The sequence below is a fragment of the Caretta caretta genome, chromosome 11 (assembly GCF_965140235.1).
Source record: "Caretta caretta isolate rCarCar2 chromosome 11, rCarCar1.hap1, whole genome shotgun sequence".
Classification (NCBI taxonomy): domain Eukaryota; kingdom Metazoa; phylum Chordata; order Testudines; family Cheloniidae; genus Caretta; species Caretta caretta.
In genome coordinates this window covers 64857172-64877567 of record NC_134216.1, presented here as the reverse complement: position 1 = coordinate 64877567, position 20396 = coordinate 64857172, and the positions used below count along the sequence as shown (strand labels likewise).

Genomic DNA, 20396 nt, shown 5'->3' with positions numbered 1-20396 from the left:
TGACTCGCTTAGACCTCAGCGAAACCAATATTCCCACTGTTATTACTGCTTGCTGTGTGCTCCACAGTATCTGTGAGAGTAAGGGGGAGACGTTTATGGCGGGGTGGGAGGTTGAGGCAAATCGCCTGGCTGCTGGTTATGCGCAGCCAGACACCAGGGCGGTTAGAAGAGCACAGGAGGGCGCGGTACGCATCAGAGAAGCTTTGAAAACCAGTTTCATGACTGGCCAGGCTACGGTGTGAAAGTTCTGTTTGTTTCTCCTTGATTAACCCCCCCGCCCCTTGGTTCACTCTACTTCCCTGTAAGCTAACCACCCTCCCCTCCTCCCTTTAATCATTGCTTGCAGAGCCAATAAAGTCATCGCTGCTTCACAGTCATGCATTCGTTATTCATTCATCACACAAATAGGGGGATGACTACCAAGGTATCCCAGGAGGGGTGGTGGAGGAGGGAAGGAAAATGCCACACAGCACTTTAAGCACAGCACTTTAAAAGTTTACAACTTTAAAATTTATTGAATGACAGCCTTCTTTTTTTTGGGCAATCCTCTGTGGTGGAGTGGCTGGTTGGCCGGAGGCCCCCCCACCGCGTTCTTGGGCGTCTGGGTGTGGAGGCTATGGAACTTGGGGAGGAGGGCGGTTGGTTACAGAGGGGCTGCAGTGGAAGTCTGTGCTCCAGCTGCCTTTGCTGCAGCTCAACCATACACTGGAGCATACTGGTTTGGTCCTGCAGCAGCCTCAGCATTGAATCCTGCCTCCTCTCATCACGCTGCCGCCACCTTTGAGCTTCAGCCCTGTCTTCAGCCCGCCACTTACTCTCTTCAGCCCGCCACTTACTCTCTTCAGCCCGCCACCTCTCCTCCCGGTCATTTTGTGCTTTCCTGCACTCTGACATTATTTGCCTCCACGCATTCGTCTGTGCTCTGTCAGTGTGGGAGGACAGCATGAGCTCGGAGAACATTTCATCGCGAGTGCGTTTTTTTTTCTTTCTAAGCTTCACTAGCCTCTGGGAAGGAGAAGATCCTGTGATCATTGAAACACATGCAGCTGGTGGAGAAAAAAAAAGGGACAGCGGTATTTAAAAAGACACATTTTATAAAACAGTCGCTACACTCTTTCAGGGTAAACCTTGCTGTTAACATTACATACATAGCACATGTGCTTTCGTTACAAGGTCGCATTTTGCCTCCTCCCACCGCGTGAACGGATTTTGGTTGAATGCCAGCAAACATACACTGCAATGCTTTGTTCTACAGTGATTCCCGAGTACGTGTTACTGGCCTGGAGTGGTAAAGTGTCCTACCATGAAGGATGAAATAAGGCTGCCCTCCCCAGAAACCTTTTGCAAAGGCAGAACCGCAAATGCCAGGGCAAAGTAATCCTTTCACATGCTTGCTTTTAAACCATGTATAGCATTTTAAAAGGTACACTCACCAGAGGTCCCTTCTCCGCCTGCTGAGTCCAGGAGGCAGCCTTGGGTGGGTTCGGGGGGTACTGGCTCCAGGTCTAGGGTGAGAAACAGTTCCTGGCTGTCGGGAAAACCGGTTTCTCCGCTTGCTTGCTGTGAGCTATCTTCTTCGTCCCCAAAACCTACTTCCGTATTGCCTCCATCTCCATTGAAGGAGTCAAACAACACGGCTGGGGTAGTGGTGGCTGAACCCCCTAAAATGGCATGCAGCTCATCATAGAAGCGGCATGTTTGGGGCTCTGACCCAGAGCGGCTGTTCGCCTCTCTGGTTTTCTGGTAGGCTTGCCTCAGCTCCTTCAGTTTCACGCGGCACTGCTTCGGGTCCCTGTTATGGCCTCTGTCCTTCATGCCCTGGGAGATTTTCAGAAAGGTTTTGGCATTTCGAAAACTGGAACTGAGTTCTGATAGCACGGATTCCTCTCCCCAAACAGCGATCAGATCCCGTACCTCCCGTTCGGTCCATGCTGGAGCTCTTTTGCGATTCTGGGACTCCATCATGGTCACCTGTGCTGATGAGCTCTGCATGGTCACCTGCAGCTTGCCACGCTGGCCAAACAGGAAATGAGATTCAAAAGTTCGCGGTTCTTTTCCTGTCTACCTGGCCAGTGCATCTGAGTTGAGAGCGCTGTCCAGAGCGGTCAGAATGGAGCACTCTGGGATAGCTCCCGGAGGCCAATACCATCGAATTGTGTCCACAGTACCCCAAATTTGAGCCGGCAACGTCGATTTAAGCGCTAATCCACTTGTCAGGGGTGGAGTAAGGAAATCGATTTTAAGAGCCCTTTAAGTCAAAATAAAGGGCTTCATTGTGTGGACGGGTGCAGGTTTAAATCGATTTAACGCTGCTAAATTCGACCTAAAGTCCTAGTGTAGACCAGGGCTAGGTGGGGAGGATGTTCCGTGCAAAGGGACTTCAGAGAAAAAGGCATGGAAGCTGCAGCATTGAAATCGACATTGCTGGTGGATTGGAGGGGTGAGAAAAATGCAGTGATATGAGTTTGGAAATGCAGATCAGAGAGAATTTGTGTAGCACCTTGAAGGCCAGACAAGAAATTTAACCTCAATGGGCTAGGCAAGAGAGAGCCATCACAGGTATCCACAAAGTGGTGAGACAGGGTCAGATCAACAGAAAAAGAAGATAATTTTTGTAGCTGGATTTTAGATTGGAAGGAAGGAGCAATATGGGTACCAGGGAGGCAGCAGTAATGCAGGTGGGAGGCAATCAGGGCAGGGAGAGATGATTTATCAGTCAAGACAGAAGGGAACAGGTGAAGTTTTGTATGTACTGTGGAGATGGAAACAGCTGGATTTGAACATGGCCTGGATTTGAGGGGGAGGAGAGGAGAGGAGAAGAGAAAGAAGACAATATTAGTGAAAGATAAAAGTTGGGCAACTAATAAAATTTCAACTGAAATATCTTCATTTGGTCTTGCGTGGCGTCTGCCCTTGGCAAATAGTACAGCAATTTCCATCTGTCTGGTTTACTAAAATGCAATTTAAATAATTGATTATTACATTTAATTAAGAGATAATTTCTCTTCCCTCTGTGTATAGAAGAGAATAAAACTTCTCCACATGGTCAACTGTTTCTGGATATTATCAGATCAAGCACAGTCTATACTGTAGCTAAATGGACGGTGTCAGTAGTTTAATAGCAGATGTTAAAGAACTGAATTAACATTCTTCTGAAATCATTTTTGGGAAGCACAGTCCATCCTCAGAAGTTCACTTAATGTCTCATGAACCTGTACTAACTTCAGTGAAGCAGCATCTGTGTGGTTCCATGTACGTAAGATCATAAGCCTATTGCCATATCTTTACTGCATCATTCAAGTTAGCAAATGCACCTTCAAAAGTCGTAGCCCCATGTGCGTACGTGCACGGACATGTGAAAGCATTAAATGGAATGGAAGGGGCTAAAGAAGATAATCCACACCCAGATACTCGGAAATGTTCTGCACACATTCCTCTAAATTTGGAAACTCTTGGCTCTTCATTTAAATGCTTAAATGTGACTCGAGCACTTTTGAAAATCTTGCCCCAGCTGTGGGAGCCAAGCACTTCTGAAAAATCTGGCTCAGAGTAAGCAGAAGGGTTTCTGGAAACGTTCAAGTTTTTTCATTTCTTTCTATTAAGTTCTACAGAGGTAGAATTAAAAGTCTGCAAAACCAATTTCAAATACACTGTTTTCCTAAGGAAGCCAGGCTTAGCAGATCAATGTGTGATCTTTGGTCGAAGGATTATCTCATACTACAGGTTTATGCAGCATCTAGCAAAATCCCGCCCCCGCCCACCCCATGTTAGTTGTGACTTCTAGGTCTTACTGTCATATAAGTTATAGTATGGCAAAATGTGTGAATGAATTGATCAGATATGTCAACTAAAATCTATTGTTATTTGTGATTAGGTTTTATTAATAGCAGGCAGCACATTCAATACATATTCTCAAGGATTTAGGCACAGATTTCTAAGGGTATTTAGCTGTTGCTGCATGCAGCATAGCAATGCCTAAGTACCCTTAAAAATCTGGACCTCAGTGCTCAAACCTGCTCACACAAAGTAAAAGGCAAAACTCCGACTGGCTTCAACAGTGTACTTTTAAAGAAGCATCCAGTGAAACAGCCTAGTTTTTAGGGCCAAATCCTCAGTTCGTATACTGACATACCGCCATTAAAATCCTTGGCTGACCTACAGCTTCTGAGGGCCTGGCCCACAGTGCACATCTACAAAGCCAGGTAAGTGCCCCTTTGCCATGCAGTGACTAATATATAGTGCACTCAACAGTTTTAAGTGCACATTTTCAAGTCAACAAGGAGCTGCTAACAAAATAAAAAAACAATGCCTGCTTAGTCTCCTACTGAAGTCATGCGGAGTCTTACCACTGACTTAGTGGCATCAGAATCAGGCCCAACAGCAGTCTGAATTTATACCTGGGCATGGACAACTATGACTTGGGGGAATTTTAGCCACCCCCCCCCCCAATTCAGTGGAACCCATTTGTCCAATCTAATTGGGACCAGGCAAGATCAGATAATCAAAAATTTGGATAATCAGGAGAACGGGCAGGCTCTGGCAGTCAGCCCCAGGAGGCTAGGCTCCAACTGTCAGCCCCATCACCCTGGACTGACAGCCCAAGCCCTGCTGCCCGGTTAGGTTAATACAGCGGCCAGATAATGCAGGCTTGGATAAATAAGGTTCTACTGTATTTATTAATGCAATCCATAAATTAAAAGATTTCATTGTATCACTTGGAAAATACACACATGTTGTTTGTACTTCACTCAGTCACTCCTCACTTAGTAAGAACGGCATAGGATTGCAGAATTAAAACACACACAATCCTTGGACAAACTGGAGCACTTAGGTGGCCTCTTGGTTTTCTACAGTCACTGTGTTCTTTGTGAGACAGTCTAGAACACAGCAGACAGAAGGAAGAAAACACCCCACAGCTGATCCGCTGATTACACTGGAAAACAATTGCTTTTGCTTATTTCACCATGTGGGTTCCTTTCTCACCCAGAGATGCTGACAAGACAATGACTACAAATAAGACAGCAGCTGGAGGCTCTTTGACTCCCAGGCATGATGGGACTGATGCAAAAGGACAGCAAAGAATTCTGGGGGCTCCATGATGCCTGGCCTCCCCAGTCACATGACTTCCATGAGCTTTTTTCCCCCACAAAGAGACAAGCCAATCAAGAGGCTCTGGGAGTCAGCCCATAGGAGTGGCAGCTGGGTGGACCTATCCAGGTCTCCCTAGAGAGAGAGGCGATCAGAAACACACACACACAGAAAGAGGATCATGCAATAAGACGGGAAACAGCCAGCTTGGCTGCAGAAATAATGGGAGAAGCACAGCCAGCAAACCTAACCCAGGTACACAGAATTACCCTTCCCAAGGAGAGAAGACACTGTTTGCTGAGCCATGTCCCAGCCAGGGAAGAAAGGAGCTAGACCCTGCTGCAGGAAAGACCTTCAGCCTGGCCCTGGCTATAAGAGCCAGCTGACACCCTGGAGGAAAGAGAGAGACTTCAAACAATCGAGACCATCAGAGGGTGGTACCTCTCATGGACCGAAAAGAGCAAACTGGGAGTTATCAGAGGATTGTCCCTGCTACAATAATTAGATAGTGTAAAAACAACATTCAGCAGCTGTTTTATTATTTTTTAACTCCATCCCCTCCCCCCATGAAGAATGGTCTACACCCTGGTTATATAATCTTTTTCTTAGTACATAATGATAGGATGCTCCATTAAGTTCCACGAACTAACATTTCTGGTTGCATCTGCAGTTGGGATGCACTAGTGTATTCTATAAACATCCCCAATAAAACAGTTGGGCAAAACAGAGAAAAGAAACCTCAGACAATGAATTCCGTGTTGTAATTGATAGACTGTCTATCCCCCCATTTTGCGGTAAATGTTCTTGGCAGCTGCTCCACCAAAATGCGATATTTGAGAATCGAAAAACGCTCTGTTGTCGATTCAGTTTACAGTACTTGTGCTCAGCAGGCCTGGCTCTTGGATATGTTAACTGACACTGTCTGTAAGACAATTTCTACTGAAAAAAGAAACATCTGTACAAAGAAGTTGGCAAATTCACTATGCATTTTTGTTTTCATTAGAGTTTCTTCTGTTTCAGAAACCCATCCACTGCAAGGCTGAGTAAATGTGCTCATTATTTCGTTTAAAAAACCACCAAAATACATGTGAGCACACACACGCAGAACTCGATGAGAAACAATCTTCATTTTGTTTGAGAGGCCATAGGAATTGGCTAGTTAACCAACCATAGTAAAATCAGGGATGTACAGTATTGTCCAAGCTCTGGAATGAGGGGATCTTAGACCAACACAAACAGAAAACCCACCTCTTGGTGTAGCTGTAAAGCTGTCAGTCACAGGATAGCTTAGATCAGGTTTCCAGAGTCTGAAACAAAGCAAATACCTCAGTTAGTTACAGCTACTAAAGGAAAAGGCTCTTCGATGTTAAACAGCCATTTAGTCCAGTTGAAGGTTATAAGGAGATTCCCAGGCCTTGTGAGGCAGCTGCTTTATTCTGGTAAAAAGTAAAGCATCCCTAGAAGGGGCATAGCCAGCTATAATGGGAGGAACATATGAGCATAGGGTGACCCAGCTGTGGTGTGAAACCTGTGTTGTAGCTCCAAGGACACCACCCTTCCTGGTTGCCAATGTAGAGGGGGTGGCCCGGGCTTTTCTGGGCTTCACCCATTTGGACTGTTGACAGCCAGTGCAAGTCAGAGCAGCTCTGCCTTCTGCTGCACTGACTTATGCCAGGGAACTGCAGATCCAGGATTGGGGGAGCACAGGTGGTTTAAAGCCACCTTTGCACATCCTTCCTCCCGTCCGAATTGCTGTGTGCGCTCCTCACCCAGAGCTGAGGACCTGTGCCAAACTGTCTTTTGGGTGGGTTGGCATGACACCTTTTTAGAGAGAATTTTACCCCCTATTTATGCTCTCACTGAATAAAACATTTGTGACTCTATATTTAAGAAAGAAAAAATACCAGCAATTAAAATATGAGTCAACTAAGTAAATTAACAACTGTATTACAGCAGCCTCTAGCATCGAACAGCGATCACGCCCCATTGTGCTAGGCACTGTACAGACACACAGTGATAGACCCTGCCAAGAAGGGCTCTATTAAGCAAAGGGTGAGAGAGGAAACATAGGTGAAGTGACCTGCATGTCTCTAGAGGAGCTATCCAGTACCCTACCCACTGGAACACACTGCCTTTCCAAAGTAATTTTTCAGGCACTATTTAGTAATACTTGGTCAGTGTTTCATTTTCTCTGTGCAACGTCCAGAGATATTTCCCCTCTCAGCAGGGTGGCCATTTTCCCTGGCTAGAGCCTGATTTGATAATGGACTAGAGGACTGAAAGAATTAGATTTCAAGATATTGGAAGCCACAGTTTAAGGCAAGTCCTTACAAAATTATATTTTATTGCTGGTCTAATCATTGTTAAATTAATAATAATGGGTTAATCACTAAATGTATGGTAACATCTGAGCAAACAAATCACTTTCCTCACTGTTGGTAATATGAACGGCTCTTAGTGTAAAAACTGCACGAAACCTGGCTACTAAAAAGGGCTAGATCATCCCTTCCCACCCTAAATCCCATCCTTTCACAGATATCCCACCATACTAACCCTTCCACTCCTGGGAGAGACCACAGGGCTTGTCTCAGACATCCCCAGGAAACCTGACCCCACAAGAGTTCCACCCCCACCTCTCACCCTGGCATTCTAGCTCCATCGTACCACACTACCAGGGATTCTCCCAGGTCACGGTCCTCCTCAGATCTCCCAAAGAGAAGTCCTGCAAAAAGGCAGTACTGCCCCAGGCTACGTCCCCCGATCCCCACTCCAGGGACTCTCTATGAGCATTTTTCCCGCCTCCACCCACTCCTCCCGTGCTCCCGCTCACTCTCCACCCTCCTCTCCCTGCACAGGCTCTGTGGGGTCTGGAGAGGGGCAAGCATGGTACTGGGAAGGTAAGCTAAGCCTCTCCCTTCCACATGGTGGAGAGAAGACATATGTGCAGAAGGTCCCTGTCACAGGGCATAGCTGCCCTGTAGCATTCCCTGCTGGCTGAGCCTAGGTCACTAGGCATTCCCTACCTCAATTCCCCCTCACCTGGGTTTTCTGCCTCTCCTGGGATTCATGTGGCTCTGCCCTCCAGCTGGGACGCTCTCAGAGTTCAATCTCCTTCATACAAGTTCTTTCACCCTGCTTGGGCTTCTCTTCAGCCCATCCCCTGAACTCAGCTCCCAGTCTCTCTGCTCTGGGATATAGCACTGACTTCCAGTCACTTCATGAAACAGCTTGCTCCCTAGGCTTTCTCTTTCAACCCTTTTATGAGGTCCAGGTGTTGCAGGCTGCCACCTGACCCCAATTAGTTCTGTCCCTTTAGGATTGGAGGCAGCTAATTATGGCACAGGCAGGGCTGATTGAATATGGCTGGTTAGCCACAGGCCGCCTGGCCATTAAAGGGGTAGGCCACCCTGTTACAGTCCCCCTTATTTCTAAATTAAGCCCAAGGTACTGGTTTAGCAAAGGTAGTAATGAGGGCACTAAGTAAGAAGTACCAAAGGCCAGCAAATGAAGAAAATGTGGGTAAAATGGCAGACCTGACTGATTGCTCTACTGACAGCTGACTCACTTCAGGGAACCCCACGGGCAAATAAAATAACGTGTTCACAACGGCAACTCAATGTGACAAGACCTACAGATGCTGGTTCTTACTGCGCATCATATGGAAGTGCCACAGAATATCTTTAAGGAAGGAACATTGCCAAGGGGTTAAATGTCAGGGACTGGGAGTAAGGACTCCTAAGCGCTCTTCCTGGCTCGACAACTAACCTATTGTGTGACCTAGAGCAAGTCATTTAGACTCTCTCTTTCCTACTTCCCTTGCCCCCGCAATGTAAAATGGGCACAGTAATCCCTACCACCCTGCATGGGCATAATGAGGCTTAATTCATTATATTAAGTGCTTTGCAGTTCTTGGAAGGAAAACACCTACTATACATACAAACAATGTATTTATTATTATTTATGCACTCTGTTTCATTGCACTGCCTAAGTTTCCTTTCCAGCGTTAATCCAAGAAAAGCAGGTTGCATGGCAGGAATGCCTGCAGCTGCCCTGAACCACTGCGCTGCTATCCAAATGACTAACCACGGCCAGAGAGTGCCGGTAGCAAAAATGTCTTTGTTATTTAGTCATCGCGATTGAACAAAAACATATTAAAATCTTCATTGCTACACACGGGAGGGGGGAGGATAGACAAGATGACAAATATTCATAGGAATTCCACCTCTTTAAAGCTATTACACCAGACAATACTCCTGTGAGGTAGGGATTATATCTCCATTTTACGAGGGCCTGATCCAAAGACCACTGGAGTTAATGAGAGCCTTTCCACGGATTCCAATGGGCTTTGGATCAGGGTCATACTGAGTAACAGGCAGGATATGTGACTGCCCTAAGTCACAGCAAGTCAGCGAAGAGAACCGTCCTGGCTCTCAGTCTCCTGCTTTAATCATTAGACAACACGCTGAAAAGAAAAACAGATCAGTTTCATGTGTCAATTAGACAGACAGGACTTGTGAGAGGATGTAAGGTTTGAGGCGTAATCAAGAGGAGGGAAAAACCTGCTGATCTGCTTTCTCCCTCCTCTCTGTACCAGCAAACGAAGAGTCGGTCCCTAAAATATGTCAGTTGGGAGGGACCCTATCATCATTGGTTAACTCCATATGTCTGAGAAGAAAATTAACTCTAATCCTGTCAGACTCGCTGAATGAGATTTGTGTTCACCAGCTGTACTGGCCCTAAAATGCAGTGCTGTGTACTGAAGATTTGAAGTTCTTTATGAAGGCTGCTTCTTGCCCTAAAACATTCAGGAACTGCCAGTGAAAAAATGCTGCCTTTTAACAACTTGCCTCTAATCTTCCTTGCCTGGGCAAGACAGATGAGAAATGGGCAACAAACCCTGTCCAGCAGTCCCTGACCCCTCCCAGTCAGGTTTCAGATGAGGAGACTGTCTCCTGGTTTGGTATCTTCCACTTAATCAGACACAGAAGCAGCTAACACAGAGACATAACTGAAGAGGCTCCAACAAATATGAATGTATTGCATCTTAAAGGCACAGTCCACATGTTTACTCCTGGACAAGGACAAACGTCCAGGCTAATATTGTTGGATCCGCAAGAAGTTTGACACCCTCAGTCCTGAGATGTTGCTGAGAGGGTAGGGGACCACAGAATTCACGGAATTTTGGTGGTGCCTATATACTATGGTTATGAGCACAGCATAAAGAGAGACAGGCCCCTGTGTGCCTACCTTCTTCATTCACAGTAACTAAACGCCCTCACTTCTTTTACCACCTCAAGGGCTTTAAGAATCACAGGCCTTACTCATCGGTTTTTGGTGCACACCCAGTGCAAATTTAGGAAACGACTCCTAATAAACAGGGCCACACCAATGTCTCTGACTCAGAGCAAACCAATTAGCGACTCTGTGTATTGGCATTTTTTTATTCCACACATGGTGACTAATAAAATTATAGGTGTTTTTAAAGGACACACCTATATGGAATTCTTACCCTCCTTCCCTTAAATCTAATTGGGCAATGCTATCATTTTTGTGTGAACTACAAAAGAGAGAGTTTAGAATGACACCTCTGGTGGTTGAAGTCTTCCATCTATCCAGCATGGGCAACAGCAGTGCAAGATTCCCCCACAAGATCGGTGGATCTCAGTCAGGCGCTGGAGGGGATACCTTGTCTTTCTCCAAGCCCTTTTTCTCATTGCAGAGACTGACAAACACAGGTACCAATTTGTGACAGATGTAGAGATAGGATCAGCAATGTGATCCGCTGCCACCGGACTGAGACCACGACACATTTCACAGAGCGACTGCATCTGCCTCTTGCTAGCCATGGAAATGTCCAAGACTGCTTTGTCCCATGACATTCTCAGTCAAACAACAAAGTAGAATGAGGAAAGAATATACTCAAAGGGCCCTTTCCCAAAAAATACTAAAAGGCTAATTCACAAGGTTCATGTCTGACCAAGGTTCATGTCTGAAGCCCGTTGTGACAGCCAGGCACACACACAGTTCTATGTGGAAGTAAAATAAATGAACCTTCTGTTACTTCTTTAAACCAGAATTTCCTTGGGAGCACAACTTTATCTCTGTTTTGGGGAAGGATATTCTCAACTACCTCAATACTTCCATTAGCCTCTCTGAGTCCCTCAAACTTTTACAGGTTGTGAAGAATGTTACAAAACAATTTGGACTGTCCACACATAAGGAAGAATCTGTAACAGCGTAGCTCTGAATTGAAGGAACTGAATAACAGAACAGATATTTGGAGCATTTTCCCTGAAGTGCAAAATAAATTGACACGCAACATTATATTGTTAATAGGAGCTCAGAGTTTGGTTTTCTGAATGCTATACTGAAAATTTGTTTCCTAAATGTTAATCTCTCAGTTTTAGGGAAAGGAATTAACATGATCAGTAAGTTTTCACACAGTAAGTTGTCAGTAAAGCCCTACGGCCTCTCTCTGTTTTAAACTTTCTATGATTTCCAGATTACTCTTTTAAAAATTCTCAAGCGTGATCAGTGTTGCCCTAATTCTGCTTCCATTGAAGTCAACGGTAAAATTCCCACTGACTATAATCGGAGCAGAGTTAGGCCAATGATAAGCACTTTTGGAAATCTCACCCCAAATAAACATTCTGAGCCTGTTTCTGTTCTTATTTGCATGGAATGTGGTCCCTTGTAACTCTCCCTATTTTTATGGAGTTACTCTGGATTTACATGGGTGAAATTAAGATCAGCATCAGGTCCTCTAAATCTATTACTTGTCTATAAAATTTTCAAGCCATATTTTCATCTGCATTGTTTTGGTGAACAGAAGAAAGTTTGTGCCAAACACAGGTTTGATTTTAGCATATCAGAAAAAAAGCTATTGACAATGTTTTATACATCAACTCCTTTCATTTGTAGTTTTCTTTATTCTTTTTCTAATATTCCTCTTCTAGAGCGTTCAATTTCCTATTAAATTGTTCTAAGAGTAAGGTCACAGATACAATACATATCCATTTACAAATGCAGATATTATTTATTATTTGTATTACTGTAACCATAGGCACCGACTCCACGGGTGCTCCAGGGTTGGAGCACCTACGGCAGTCCCACTGATCAGGTCCTCCCACTCAGGCCTACTGGTGGCCCCACCAATCAGCACCGCTCCCTCCCTCACAGCACCTCCTGCCCACTGCAGATCAGCTGTTTAGTGGCGTGCAAGAGGCGCTGGGGGCTAGGGGAAGGAGCGAGGATGGGGTACACTCGGGCAGGGGGCAGAACGGGGGCAGGAAGAGGTGGGGCAGGGGTGGAACAGGGACATAAAGAGGCGGGGCGGGGGCCTTGGAGGAAGGGATGGAGTGCGGGCAGGGCCTGGGACGGACCAGGGGTTGAGCACCCCCAGGGAAAATGGAATGTCAGTACGTATGACCATAACATCTAGGAGCCCTAGTTATGAACCAGGACCCAATGATGCCATTAAACTATTAGTTTTATTACAATCCAAAAGGTAATGTGCAATTTTCAACTATGAGACTTACAGAACTCACTGGAACTCCATTTCCTCTTTCACAAGATAAAATATTAAAGGGTAGGAGTCCAGTTAGTAGAAATCAGCATAGCTCCAGTGAAGTCAAGGAGCTACACAATTTAAACCAGCTGAGGATCTGCCCCATATGTTTATCTCAATGCATCATGCAATGAAACAAGTTGTTCTTAATTCTGGAATAATGAAAAGGATGTTTGAAATGTATCTTTGGTTTCTTTTTTCAAAAAACTAAATTCTTGGAGTGTATCCAATATAATTACTTAAAATTCCTTATAGTTACTCACAAGGCCTGATCCAGCACCCTTAAAATCAATGGCAGTTTTGCTATTGACTGCAATGGGAACTATGCCTCTTAAAGGATATACACCATCAAGCAATTAAATGAATGAAGTATCATTTGGAAAAGTGTACGCAGTATGTAACAATGACACTTTCTAACTCAATAGATCTGCTCCCTATATGTATTAAAAGGTACTAACTATTGACTACAGTGAGAAAAAACACATTTTTACTGCTGTACTACCATAAGTACTTATATGGCCCCATTCCCATAGTATCTGAATAATTCACAACCTGTAGGTATTTATCTTCATGACACCCTCGAGAGGTGGGGAAGTGCTATTATCCCCATTTATAGATGGTTAGCGGAGGCTTAGAGAGATGAAGGCCCAGATCTAGGCACCTAACCCCAATGAAATCAATGGGAATTAGGCACCTAAATACCTTTTAGGATCTGGACATAAGTGATTTCCCCCAGATCACACAGGATGTCTGTGTTCCAAGGTAGTGCCCTAACTGGACCATCCTTCCTCCTCTACAGAAGAAAGAGAGCTACTAGTGAGTATGCTGGATGCTATTTGGGTACTCAAGGGTGAAATAAACTGATTCTGGCCTTACAGAAGATCTAAGCAACAATGAAGTTATGGAGGAAGTGAAAATCCAGCCCTTACTTTGTTTCACATTAAAGGGCAATATTGTTATCTCAACAGGAACTACAATTACTTGCTGTGCTCTCAGAAAAGAATCCCCTAACACGGAGAGAACATTCCCTTCAAGCTGCAATTTCCCATTGTCTCCCCATCTTGGCTGGCAGCAGTACAGAAACCCGTGCCCTGCAAGGAGAGAAGCCCTACATTTTACAGCCTTCTCAGGCAGTGAGTGACCTCACTTACTTAATCAGGATATAGCTAAAGCACTCACAATCCTTTTAAGAACTCAAAAGTGCTCGATTCATCTGAGACCCTTGGAAAGGGATGTTTTTCCACACAGCTTTGCTTCTCCTTTCTCCCCCAAGACCTGCCCTGTGCAACATGCTGTGGAACAAAGCACCCCAGATAGGGATACAATCATGCATTACAATAGGAAATCCTCTGGCTGGAGCAAGCACCTGAAATGTTTGGGGATTTCTCGCACCCTGAAGGCACTAATGTAGGAAACAGGCAAGCTCTTTCTTACATGTTGGAAGTCCAGATCTTCCTCCTATTCAATATTTCCCCAATGGCTGTGACAAAAAATTTTAAAATAATAATACCGAGGCTTACTTGCTGAGAGGATCTCTCTGCCTCTCATCCATCTGGTTTGACCCTTATACCATGCATCAGTCCCTCAGATCTCTAGCAATCATAACCTATATCCCAGTGATTGCTGAATCAAATGGAAATTTGCTCCAGAGTTCAGCAAACTGATGCTAAAGCCACTCATTAAAAAAATCCACAAAAGAGCTACACAACCTTTCCAGGCCGATAACCATGGCCCCAATTAAGGGCCTAATGGTTGAGAAAAAATTGTTACCAACCACCTTAAGCCGTTTCCTTTAGGCAATTGCCAAATTATGGAAATATATCAAGCAAAACTAGACTAAAGCAACCCAAAAACAAAGGAAGAGCCAAATGACTCAATTTCTAAGACTGAGGTCTATTTAGAGGTTTCCAAACTGGAGATCCATTGCTTTCCATAAAGTTTGTAAATTCCACAAATGTGAAGGATTACTTTGGGAAATGCTTTCTTCGTAATGAAATTATTCAAGTTAGCTTCTGATTACATTACAAGCCTAAAAGACTCCAATAGGGTCTCTCTTTTCAAAATAGGTGAATAGGATTCTCAACCATCTTTGCAAACATTGCCTTTCTAGACATTCCCTAACCTTACATGCATTTTGATCCATGCATCATACAACAGGAATATACAGCATGCTACACTAAATAGGACATTTGCCAATGGAAACCACACAGTTTCCACTGTTAACGTGTGTTCTAAACAAAGGAAATCTGGGGTACCTCTTTGCAAATACTGACTTTTTAACAGGGGCTGGATTAAATCATTGGCCTGTGCAGTCCAATACCATGCTGCTGGCAGTAACCAAGGGTTAATTTGTCCTCTGAAAGTGAACCCAGCACCCATTCACACACAGAGATGCACCCAGCCAATTGCGTTGTGCTATAAATGGAAGGAAAAGCTCTTCCTGACCCTTGTCAATGACCTTGTTGCCTAGGTTAGAGCTGCAAAATCATTACCAATCCTGAATACCTGTGTAGGACCAGACTCTCAGCTGATGTGAACTGGTGCAGCTCCATGACTTCCATGGCGTTATGATGATTTACACCAGCTGAGAATTTAGTCCCTAATCTCTAGGACAGATATGGGCAAACTATGGCCCGCAGGCCACATCTGGCCAGAGGGACCGTCCTGCCCGGTCCCTGAGCTCCTGGCAGGGGAGGCTAGTCCCCGGCCCCTCCCACACTGTCCCCCTTCCCCCACAGCCTCAGCGCAACGTGCTGCCAGCACTCCGGGCCACCGCTCCTGCCAGGCAGCGCAGCGGTGGTATGGCTGGCTCCGGCCGGGCGGCGGGGCATTGCTGCACTGAGCACCATGGTAAGGGGAGGTTGGATAAGGGGCAGGGGATCCTGTGGGGCAGTCATGGGACAGGGAGGGTTGGATAGGGAGTGGGGCCCCAGGGGGGGCAGTAGGGGCAGGGGTGTGGATAGGGGTCGGGGCAATCAGGAGACAGGGGGGGTTGGATAGGGGGTGGGATCCCGGGGGGCGGTTAGGGGCCAAGGAGCGTTGGATGGGTCGGGAGTTCCAAGGGGGGCGGGAAGTGGGAGGGGGCAGATAGGCGGCGGGGGCCAGGCTGTTTGGGGAGGCACAGCCTTCCCTACCCTAGCCCTCCGTACAGTTTCTCAACGCTGATGTGGCCCTCAGGCCAAAAGGTTTGCCCACCGCTGCTCTAGGACCTGGCAAAGCCGCACTATACTACTACCCCAATCAATGTATTTTTTCAGTCAGCCACTCATTTAAGTATTGTATTGCATAAAACAGAATGACTTCCCAATAGCAAGACAGGTTTTGGATTTGAGATTTTTTTTTCTGTTCTGGGCTAATAAAGATAAAAGGAAATGAATATATTCTAGGCCATAAGCTTTTTGGAGCACTGTCTGACTTGATATCTCTGCTTTGTACAATGGAGAACACATTGTTGGTGATCAGCAAATAATTAATGGTGCATGATTTTCTCTTAACAGATGACATGCATCTTTAGAATTTTTTTTTGTAAATAAATTATCCTGGCAGATTTGCAATGTACAATTAACAAATTGGAAGAATTTTGTCCTTCAGCCATCATTAAAAATAGATTTAAAACAAATGCAAACACTATGTGTTAGTAAATGGGAGGCAAATGTCTCGTCAATTGTGCATTGCAATCAAAATATCTGACTGTCCTGTTCAGTGGTAGCCTGACTTGAAGACTCCGAAGCATGATGAAGTTGCAAGTGAGATACTCCTGGAGACATTTTCCTTTCAGGTCAGAACTGAGCTCAGTGGAGAGATTTGGAAGACCATCTCAATGTATCTGCTTGAATATAGTAGACACTTGTTTACAGGGAGGCATGAAAGGATTCAATTTTTATTCACAAACATCAGGAAGTGTCAATTTCACTGTACACACAAACCTACATAAAAATATTTCCAATCGATAATAACTGAAATTTGTAGATAGGCAAATACAAAAAATTCTGCTTGAGAACTCATCAGAGTCCCACCTTGTTGTGTATAAAATGTGTCATAATGCCGGTATTAAGTAATTACTGTGTGACCTCCCCCCACCCAATTTCACGCAACTGTGAAAATGTAATCATTTTTTAAAGATCTTTATTTACATCTCAGCATCAATATTAGTTGTCAAAATTATAAAAAAATAAAAATAGAATTCTTCCAAGCCTACTTACAGGTAACTCTCAACACTTTTATATATCTATGCTTAAGTATCCAATGACCTCTCCTCTCCTTTTACACCATTAAAAATTAAAAGTCAAATCTCTCTCTTCAAGGGTTAGTCTTAAAAATTTGCTTCCAGACTCACAAAGCAAAACATATTCTTTTACCTAACAAATGAAATGTACACCCACAAATATTGAAATATTAAAATTCTGCCTTTAGGGGTGGTGGTGTATGTATATATAAAAATCATAAAAACCTACATTAAAAAAGCTACAAAAACTACATTAAAACATTATTAAGGTTGCAAAGTCAAGCACTCAAAAATTATGAAATACCTTCTGTGTATGCATGATAGTCTTTAATTGCACAATCACATAATATTTTTTCCACAGGGCCCCTGTCTCATTCAGTGCTCTGGGGATGAATCAGGGCTGTGTATTGAAGGAGACTGTTGTCTGTAGGACACCTGCCTCATTTGTAGCAGACGTTTGCAAGGTGTGTACCTATTGTAGATCCAGGGAAAACATCAGGCCAAAGCCCGCTCATAACTAAAGGCCCTCCCCCTTAGCCAGGGAGAGAAACTAATGGTTCTGGGTTGCAAAGTATAAAGTAAATGAGGCAGGGGATTGCAGGAAGAAGGAGGATGGTCAAGGCAATAGGAATGCTGCCCTTGAGAACCAGTTTCTATCCCTGCCTGTGTCACCAAGTTCCTACATGATGCTGGGCAAGTCACTTAAACCAAACCTTTCACAGATAGTCACTAAGAGAGGTGGTCACTTGAGATCCTGGGGTCTGATTTATAGATGTACTCATCACTAAGTCAAAGGGGATGGTGCTTGAACATATAAAGTGCTAGCTAATGCTAAGAATTCTGAAAGCCAGGTCTTGGGCATCTCAAATTGGGCACCCAAAATTATGTACTTTTAACCTTAATCTCTCTGCCTCAGATTGCTCTCTGTGAAATGGGGATAATACCACCCCCTCACCTCACAAGGGTGTTGTGAAAATTAATGTATTAATATTTGTGAAGCACTTGGATTCTATAATATGAATGCCATAGAAAAGCCTATGCAGAAATTAGTAATCAGTCTTCACAGCAGGGTTTGAATAGTAAGCAACAAATAAAGCACACACCAGACAACAAAGGAGAAAACAAAATATAGTACAGCTGCTCACTACGTGAGCACTGTCCATTCTGTGCACGGAACGAGGCCGGGGTCCTGTGGAAAATATAATATGTGCTCACATAATTAAAGACTGTACCATAATACTCACTTGGGGGCTGAATTAAGGTTGTACAGGCAACCATAATTCTGGCAGTTCCTAACTTCTGAGTGTTTGACTTTGTAACCTTAATAATGTTCTTTTAATGTAGGCTGGGGGTGTGTAATATATTATACAGATACCACAGAGGTCCGTGAATTAGGGATCCATTTTTCACCTGAATATGACGGAGGAGGCACTGTCCCTGTCATTCGTGCTGTCCAAGCTATTTCGCTGCCATCCTGAAGCCTATGTGGAAGGTGATGTGACTTTGTGTTCATTAGTAAAATGGAAGCTTAATTTTTAATTAACTGTTTTAATAAGAGAATCCATTTTTTATCTGGAAAAAACTGTTCGTGATGTTCAATGGCTAAAAGGGTCGTGAATGAAATGGAATGGTGTGACAGATACAGCCAATTACAAATACTGCTGAGGGTTAAAGCGAAGTTGGGGTGTTCGGAATGCATAGTTAGGCTTACTGAGTGTACACACGCAATAACCATTCACATACAACAAAAAGGCAAACTAGTTCAAATCTGGTTATGAAATCATTTGAAAGCTGATTTATTAGATATTAACTTTTAATGGGAAGGCAACTGCCAATCCATTTTTTTAAAATACCTCATTCAGAAATAATATTCGAAAGAAGATACAATACAGAGAACAAGAAAGGATACACGTTTTGTTAAAAGGGTGTCAATCAATCGGTGACGTAATGGGTGGTTTTGAATGGACTCTCCCGGTAGTACTCTCTCCTCAGGATTCAAAATATTGTTTTATGGCTACAGGGTATGAAGACTTTGCTTTGGTGTATTTGGAAATGACAAATTTACGAATTACTTCTTCCTACTTTTTAAAGGTGACATTTTCAAAGGCACCTGGGGAGTCCAGCATGGAACTGCCACTGTATTTTAATGAGACAAGGTGAGTAATTTTAATGGGAGTTAGGCACCTATATTAGGTGCCTTTGAAAATCTTACCCTAAAGTCCTAAGCTAACCACTGAAACAATTATCCATCTTATGAGTAAAACAAATTCGGCCCAGACCCTGCAAACCTTTACTCATGAAAGAAGTCCCTACTCACACCAGCAATCCCTCTGGCTTCAATGAGGCATATTGTATAAGGGCTCGCAACGCTGCGGCCTCAGTCCCTAACAAAGAAAAATAGAGCATTGCACACAAATTATGAAATACACCATTTTACTTGCAATGGTACATAACACTTTCAGTTTCTTGCACAGGCCCTGCAGAATAATCTCTTTGGAAGTATATCTTTTAATGGGTTTGGGGTGAAAGGGCTTAGAAGCAGCATATGTAACTGCAATATTAACAAAATGAGACTATAATTACAGAAATTACAGAAGACTTATTGATTCAGGGCACAGTTCTTCTGACAGGGCAAATGGCACTCACACAAGAGGGCAGAGGGATGAAAGACGCACACAGGCTGAGGCAATTTGAGGTGATTACATAACAGCAGCCATGTCAAAGAGCACAGGGTTTATGGGAAAGCTGTAAATTGTTCAATTTTTAACCCTTTCCCTTTCCAATAACTAACTTATTAAATACATGGGAGGAGCATTCCTTGATCAAGCTGTGCTAAAGATATTTTTCAAATAAAACAACTTGGAAATTTTAAGCATCGATAACCAGATATTCTGGAACTACTATGTAGTTTACTCAACACTGTTGCAATCATAATACTCCTCGTCCCACTGAAACACAACAGACACTTCTAGAGTGTGAAAATGATATTGATCTAGTTCCTCAGCTGATGTAAATCAGTGTGGCACTGTGGTGATTTATCCCCAGCTAAGCATTTGGCCCCTTAATTTTACTTTTAAACACAGGCTGATAGAATAGATTTCTATTCTAAAATCCTGTACCCTGGACTTTCTCCCCACTGTATTTTCCACTGAATGCATCCGATGAAGTGAGCTGTAGCTCACGAAAGCTTATGCTCAAATAAATTTGTTAGTCTCTAAGGTGCCACAAGTACTCCTTTTCTTTCTGCGAATACAAACTAACACGGCTGCTACTCTGAAACCTGTACCCTGGATAACTCTGAGGTTTTGATCTTCAGTGGTGGTTTTGGGTGCATCAACATCTCTCTGAAGGCCAAATTATGTCTGCCTGGCACATAGTTGCTTATATCTTCCAGTGCACATTGAATCAAACAAATGTGAAGCATGTTACTGTACTGCTTATGCTGACACCATGTAAATCAGGAAACATCACAGACCTTTAAGCCAAGATGAACTGCTCTAGAAATAGGGCTTGGCA

At 44.0% G+C, this 20396-nt stretch overlaps 1 protein-coding gene across 27 annotated transcripts in view; it reads right to left on the bottom strand.

Moving 5' to 3' along the window:
* Window positions 1-20396, bottom strand: part of MAP2 (microtubule associated protein 2) — a 346697-nt gene that overhangs the window by 274867 nt on the left and 51434 nt on the right. For all 27 annotated transcript variants that reach the window (XM_048868503.2, XM_048868498.2, XM_048868513.2 and 24 more), the window contains exon 2: window positions 6337-6395. The gene's annotated coding sequence lies outside the window, so the exon portion shown is untranslated. The remainder of the gene's footprint in view (window positions 1-6336; window positions 6396-20396) is intronic.